Raw genomic sequence first — 7,772 nt, forward strand, 5'->3', positions numbered from 1 at the left:
CTCCTCCTCCCTCTCCCTTTCCTTCCTCCCCCTCTCCTTCCCTCCCCTCCCCCTTCCTCCTTCCTCCCCTTCCTCCTCCTCCCCCTCCCCCTCTCCCCCTTCCTCCTCCTCCCCCTCTCCCCCCTCTCCTTCCTCCTAGTCTAAAGGAAATCGATGGTTCCTGGATTCCTGCCCCCTCTCCTTCCTCCTCCTCCAGAGACGAGGCTGCTGCGGAATGCCAATCCACCAATCACGTCATCACATCCTGGGGTACATTCCCTCCCAGACTGGGCACACAGGAAGACTGTGACTTACGAACAGACACAGGTGCACTTGCACAAACACACAGGCACACTGTCTCAGGGGGTCACTGAGTGACAGCTTCGAGAATAAGTAGTCTAGGGTAATGTGTGAAGGTTAAGCTGACAGTCTTCTAGAATAAGTAGTCTAGGGTAATGTGTGAAGGTTAAGCTGACAGTCTTCTAGAATAAGTAGTCTAGGGTAATGTGTGAAGGTTAAGCTGACAGTCTTCTAGAATAAGTAGTCTAGGGTAATGTGTGAAGGTTAAGCTGACAGTCTTCTAGAATAAGTAGTCTAGGGTAATGTGTTAAGGTTAAGCTGACAGTCTTCTAGAATAAGTAGTCTAGGGTAATGTGTGAAGGTTAAGCTGACAGTCTTCTAGAATAAGTAGTCTAGGGTAATGTGTGAAGGTTAAGCTGACAGTCCTCTAGAATAAGTAGTCTAGGGTAATGTGTGAAGGTTAAGCTGACAGTCTTCTAGAATAAGTAGTCTAGGGTAATGTGTGAAGGTTAAGCTGACAGTCTTCTAGAATAAGTAGTCTAGGGTAATGTGTGAAGGTTAAGCTGACAGTCTTCTAGAATAAGTAGTCTAGGGTAATGTGTGAAGGTTAAGCTGACAGTCTTCTAGAATAAGTAGTCTAGGGTAATGTGTGAAGGTTAAGCTGACAGTCTTCTAGAATAAGTAGTCTAGGGTAATAAGGGGGGTTACCAGGTCAGACAGTCTAGTGAGGGGTTAAGTAGTCTAGTGGGTAATGTGGGGTTAGCTGACAGGTCTAGAATGTGTAGTCACGATGGGGTTACCAGGTCAGAGTGTGTAGTGATGGGGGGTTACCAGGTCAGAGTGTGTAGTGATGGGGGGTTACCAGGTCAGAGTGTGTAGTGATGGGGGTTACCAGGTCAGAGTGTGTAGTGATGGGGGGTTACCAGGTCAGAGTAGTCTACGGGGGGTTACCAGGTAATGTGAGTGGGGGTTACCAGGTCAGAGTGTGTAGTGATGGGGGGTTACCAGGTCAGAGTGATGGGTGAGTTATCAGTCTCTCTCTCCAGAGTTATCAGTCTCTCTCATCTCTCTCTAGAGTTATCAGTCTCTCTCTCTCTCCAGAGTTATCAGTCTCTCTCTCTCTCTCTGACAGTCTCTCTCTCTCTCTCTCTCTCTCTCTCTCTCTCTCTCTAGAGTTATCAGTCTCTCTCTCTAGAGTTATCAGTCTCTCTCTCTAGAGTTATCAGTCTCTCTCTCTAGAGTTATCAGTCTCTCTCTCTAGAGTTATCAGTCTCTCTCTCTCTCTCTCTCTCTCAGAGTCTCTAGTCTGGGGGTTCTCAGGTCTCTCTGATGGGAGTTATCAGTCTCTCTCTCTAGAGTTATCAGTCTCTCTCTCTAGAGTTATCAGTCTCTCTCTCTCTAGAGTTATCAGTCTCTCTCTCTCTAGAGTTATCAGTCTCTCTCTCTCTCTCTAGAGTTATCAGTCTCTCTCTCTCTCTCTCTCTCTCTAGAGTTATCAGTCTCTCTCTCTAGAGTTATCTCTCTCTCTCTCTCTCTCTCTAGAGTTATCAGTCTCTCTCTCTCTCTCTCTCTCTCCAGAGTTATCAGTCTCTCTCTCTCTCTCTCTCTCTCAGAGTTCTCTCTCTCTCTCTCTCTCTAGAGTTCTCTCTCTCTCTCTCTCTAGAGTTATCAGTCTCTCTCTCTCTAGAGTTATCAGTCTCTCTAGAGTTATCAGTCTCTCTCTCTCTCTAGAGTTATCAGTCTCTCTCTCTCTAGAGTTATCAGTCTCTCTCTCTCTAGAGTTATCAGTCTCTCTCTCTCTAGAGTTATCAGTCTCTCTCTCTCTCTCTAGAGTTATCTCTCTCTCTCTCTCTCTCTCTAGAGTTATCAGTCTCTCTCTCTCTCTCTAGAGTTATCTCTCTCTCTCTCTAGAGTTATCTCTCTCTCTCTCTCTCTCTAGAGTTATCAGTCTCTCTCTCTCTCTAGAGTTATCAGTATCTCTCTCTCTCTCTCTAGAGTTATCAGTCTCTCTCTCTCTCTCTCTCTCTCTCTCTCTCTCTCCAGAGTTCTCTCTCTCTCTCTCTCTAGAGTTATCTCTCTCATCTCTCTCTCTCTCTAGAGTTATCAGTCTCTCTCTCTCTCTCTCTCTCTCTCTCTCTCCAGAGTTATCAGTCTCTCTCTCTCTCTCTCTAGAGTTATCTCTCATCTCTCTCTCTCTCTAGAGTTATCAGTCTCTCTCTCTCTCTCTCTCTCCAGAGTTATCAGTCTCTCTCTCTCTCTCTCTCTCTCTCTCTCTCTCTCTCTCTCTCTCTCTCTCTCTCTCTCTAGAGTTATCAGTCTCTCTCTCTAGAGTTATCAGTCTCTCTCTCTAGAGTTATCAGTCTCTCTCTCTAGAGTTATCAGTCTCTCTCTCTAGAGTTATCAGTCTCTCTCTCTCTCTAGAGTTATCAGTCTCTCTCTCTCTCTAGAGTTATCAGTCTCTCTCTCTCTCTAGAGTTATCAGTCTCTCTCTCTCTAGAGTTATCAGTCTCTCTCTCTCTAGAGTTATCAGTCTCTCTCTCTCTCTAGAGTTATCAGTCTCTCTCTCTCTCTCTCTCTCTAGAGTTATCAGTCTCTCTCTCTAGAGTTAGTCTCTCTCTCTCTCTAGAGTTATCTCTCTCTCTCTCTCTCTCTAGAGTTATCAGTCTCTCTCTCTCTCTAGAGTTATCAGTCTCTCTCTCTCTCTCTAGAGTTATCAGTCTCTCTCTCTCTCTCTCTCTCTCTCTCTCTCCAGAGTTCTGTCTCTCTCTCTCTCTCTCTCTAGAGTTATCAGTCTCTCTCTCTCTCTCTCTCTCTCTCTCTCTCTCTCTCTCTAGAGTTATCAGTCTCTCTCTCTCTCTCTCTCTCTCTCTCTCTCTCTCTCTAGAGTTATCAGTCTCTCTCTCTCTCTCTCTCTCTCTAGAGTTATCAGTCTCTCTCTCTCTCTCCAGAGTTCTGTCTCTCTCTCTCTCCCGCTCCACTCCTCTGCACTGAACTTGACTATTCTCCTCTCGTCTGTCTTCCCCTCAACCATCTCTCTCCTCTCCTCCACATTAAACTTGACTCCTCTCCTCTCCAACATTAAACTTGACTTTAACTTTTCATAGCACACCAAAGTGTTGCTCTTTAGCATTCAAAACCTCAGTGTGAGAAAATAAAAGTCTCTTCTCTACCCTCTGCTCTCGTCTCTTTCAGAGGAGAATGTAGTTTCTTTAAACGTCTGATGTCTAGGGTGTCCTGAGAATGAAAAGGTAAATGCCACAGAGCCTTCTAGAACAACCTGACGACAGATATAACAGGGGGAGAGATGGGGAGAGAGACAGAGGGGGAGAGAGAGACAGAGGGAGAGAGAGACAGAGGGAGAGAGAGACAGAGGGAGAGAGAGACAGAGGGAGAGATGGGGGAGAGATACAGAGGGAGAGAGGGGGAGAGAGACAGAGGGAGGAGAGACAGAGGGGGAGAGAGACAGGGGGAGAGAGACAGAGGGGGAGAGAGACAGAGGGAGAGAGACAGAGGGAGAGAGACAGAGGGAGAGAGACACAGAGGGAGAGAGGGGGAGAGAGACAGAGGGGGAGAGAGACAGAGGGAGAGATGGGGAGAGAGACACAGAGGGAGAGATGGGGAGAGAGACAGAGGGAGAGATGGGGAGAGAGACAGAGGGGAGAGAGGGGGAGAGAGACAGAGGGAGAGAGCGGGGGAGAGAGACAGAGGGAGAGATGGGGAGAGAGAGACAGAGGGAGAGATGGGGAGAGAGAGACAGAGGGAGAGATGGGGAGAGAGACAGAGGGAGAGGTGGGGAGAGAGACAGAGGGGGAGAGAGACAGAGGGAGAGAGCTGGGGAGAGAGACAGAGGGAGAGGTGGGGAGAGAGACAGAGGGAGAGATGGGGAGAGAGACCGAGGGAGAGGTGGGGAGAGAGACAGAGGGGGAGAGATGGGGAGAGAGACAGAGGGAGAGGTGGGGAGAGAGACAGAGGGGGAGAGAGACAGAGGGGGAGAGAGACAGAGGGGGAGAGAGGGGGAGAGAGACAGAGGGGAGAGAGATGGGGAGAGAGACAGGGGGAGAGAGACAGAGGGAGAGATGGGGAGAGAGACACAGAGGGAGAGATGGGGAGAGAGACACAGAGGGAGAGATGGGGAGAGAGACACAGAGGGAGAGATGGGGAGAGAGACACAGAGGGAGAGATGGGGAGAGAGACAGAGGGAGAGATGGGGAGAGAGACAGAGGGAGAGATGGGGAGAGAGACAGAGGGAGAGATGGGGAGAGAGACAGAGAGGGAGAGATGGGGAGAGAGACAGAGGGAGAGATGGGGAGAGAGACAGAGGGAGAGATGGGGAGAGAGACAGAGGGAGAGATGGGGAGAGAGACAGAGGGAGAGATGGGGAGAGAGACCGAGGGAGAGATGGGGAGAGAGACAGAGGGAGAGAGAGACAGAGGGAGAGATGGGGAGAGAGACAGAGGGAGAGATGGGGAGAGAGACAGAGGGGGAGATGGGGAGAGAGAGAGGGAGAGAGAGAGGGAGAGATGGGGAGAGAGACAGAGGGAAAGATAGGGGAGAGAGAGAGGGAAGATGGGGAGAGAGAGAAGAGGGGAGAGAGAGAGAGAGGGGGGGCAGAGAGAAAGAAGGGGGCAGAGAGAGAAGGGGGGGCAGAGAGAGAGAAGGGGGGGCAGAGAGAGAAGGGGGGCAGAGAGAGAAGGGGGGGCAGAGAGAGAAGGGGGGGCAGAGAGAGAAGGGGGGGCAGAGTGAGAAGGGGGGCAGAGAGAGAAGGGGGGCAGAGAGAGAAGGGGGGCAGAGAGAGAAGGGGGGGCAGAGAGAGAAGAGGGAAGGCAGAGAGAGAAGAAGGAAGGCAGAGAGAAGAAGGAAGGGCAGAGAGAGAGAGAGAAGGGGGGTAGAAAGTGAGATGAAGTGACTAGATCTCTCCTATCTTTACCTCCCAAGTCTCAGACACCATTTAAGACAAAAGAACAGAGGCTTGTGATTGGCTGAAAGGAGAAAAACAGAAGGGATATTAATGGTATAATCAAAAATATGCAAATTAACTGGTTTCAATTTAAATGCAGATTCTGATATTTAACATCTAGTAGAGAAGAGATGGATACACTAGAGACAGGGAGGTAGAGAGAGGGGGAGGTAGAGAGAGGGGGAGGTAGAGAGACAGGGAGGTAGAGAGACAGGGAGGTAGAGACACAGGGAGAGAGAGAGAGACACAGGGAGAGAGAGAGAGACACAGGGAGAGAGAGAGAGACAGGGAGAGAGAGAGAGACACAGGGAGAGAGAGAGAGACACAGGGAGAGAGAGAGAGACACAGGGGGGAGAGAGACACAGGGGGAGAGAGACACAGGGGGAGAGAGACACAGGGGGAGAGAGACACAGGGGGAGAGAGACACGGGGAGAGAGACACAGGGGGAGAGAGACACAGGGGAGAGAGACACAGGGGGAGAGAGACACAGGGGGAGAGAGACACAGGGGGAGAGAGACACAGGGGGAGAGAGACACAGGGGGAGAGAGACACAGGGGGAGAGAGACACGGGGGAGAGAGACAGGGAGAGAGACACAGGGAGAGAGACACAGGGAGAGAGACACAGGGAGAGAGACACAGGGAGAGAGACACAGGGAGAGAGAGACACAGGGAGAGAGAGACACAGGGAGAGAGAGACAGGGAGAGAGAGACAGGGAGAGAGAGACAGGGAGAGAGAGGGGAGAGAGAGGGGGAGGTAGAGAGACAGGGAGAGAGGGGGAGGAAGAGAGACAGGGAGAGGTAGAGAGACAGGGAGAGAGGGGAGTAGAGAGACAGGAGAGAGGGGGAGGGGACAGGGAGAGAGACAGGGGGAGGGAGAGACAGGGAGAGAGGGGAGAGACAGGGAGAGAGGGGGACAGGAGTAGAGAGACAGGGAGAGAGGGGGAGGTAGAGAGACAGGGAGAGAGGGGGAGGTAGAGAGACAGGGAGAGGTAGAGAGACAGGGAGAGAGGGGGAGGTAGAGAGACAGGGAGAGAGGGGGAGGTAGAGAGACAGGGAGAGAGGGGGAGGTAGAGAGACAGGGAGAGAGGGGGAGGTAGAGAGACAGGGAGAGAGGGGGAGGTAGAGAGACAGGGAGAGAGGGGGAGGTAGAGAGACAGGGAGAGAGACAGGGAGAAAGGGCGGAGAGAAAAGGGGGAGAGACAGGAGAGAGGGTGGAGAGAAGAGAGAGGGTGACAGGGCGAGAGAAGGGGGAGTGATGGGGCGAGAGAAGAGAGGGGGTGAGAGAAGAGACAGGAGAGAGGGGAGAGAGTGAGTGGTGGTGAGATATATATATAACAACAGGAAGCTCAGTTGGTAGAGCAGGGGGCCAGAACTGTGGATATGGGGAACCAGTATGAAAACGCATGCATTCACTACCCTAAGTTAAGAGTCTGCTAAATCAGGGTTTCCCAAACTGGGTCCTGGGGCCCCCCGGGGGCTCCATGTGGTTGATGCCCTAGCACTACACAGCTGATTCAAATAACCAAGTCCTCATCAAGGGCAAAAACCTAACCTCACCTCCAGCCCCTATCCTCACCTCCAGCCCCTAGCCTCACCTCCAGCCCCTAGCCTCACCTCCAGCCCCTATCCTCACCTCCAGCCCCTATCCTCACCTCCAGCCCCTATCCTCACCTCCAGCCCCTATCCTCACCTCCAGCTAGTCTCACCTACAGCCCCTATCCTAACCTCCAGCTAGTCTCACCTCCAGCCCCTATCCTAACCTCCAGCTAGTCTCACCTCCAGCCCCTATCCTCAACTCCAGCTAGTCTCACCTCCAGCTAGTCTCACCTCCAGCCCCTATCCTAACCTCCAGCTAGTCTCACCTCCAGCCCCTATCCTAACCTCCAGCTAGTCTCACCTCCAGCCCCTATCCTCACCTCCAGCTAGTCTCACCTCCAGCTAGTCTCACCTCCAGCTAGGCTCACCTCCAGCCCCTATCCTCACCTCCAGCCCCTATCCTCACCTCCAGCTAGTCTCACCTCCAGCCCCTATCCTCACCTCCAGCCCCTAACCTCACCTCCAGCCCCTAACCTCACCTCCAGCCACCTCCATCCTCACCTCCAGCCCCTAACCTCAGCTCCAGTCTCACCTCTCCAGCCCCTAACCTAACATCTCCAGCCCCTATCCTAATAGCTAGCCCCTAACCTCCCAGCACCTCCAGCTAGCCTCCTCCAGCCCCTATCCTAGCCTCACCTCCAGCCCCTAGCCTAACCTCCAGCCCCTAGCCTCACCTCCAGCCCCTCCAGCCCCTATCCTCACCTCCAGCCCCTAGCCTCACCTCCAGCCCCTCACCTCCAGCACCTAGCCTAACCTCCAGCCCCTAGCCTAACCTCCAGCCCCTAGCCTAACCTCCAGCCCCTAGCCTAACCTCCAGCTATAGCTAGTCTCACCTCCAGCCCCTAGCCTAACCTCCAGCCCCTAGCCTAACCTCCAGCCCTATCCTAACCTCCAGCCCCTATCCTAACCTCCAGCCCCTAGCCTAACCTCCAACTAACCT

Source organism: Oncorhynchus keta, unplaced genomic scaffold, assembly GCF_023373465.1.
Source record: "Oncorhynchus keta strain PuntledgeMale-10-30-2019 unplaced genomic scaffold, Oket_V2 Un_contig_21397_pilon_pilon, whole genome shotgun sequence".
In the NCBI taxonomy this organism is placed as follows: Eukaryota; Metazoa; Chordata; class Actinopteri; order Salmoniformes; family Salmonidae; genus Oncorhynchus; species Oncorhynchus keta.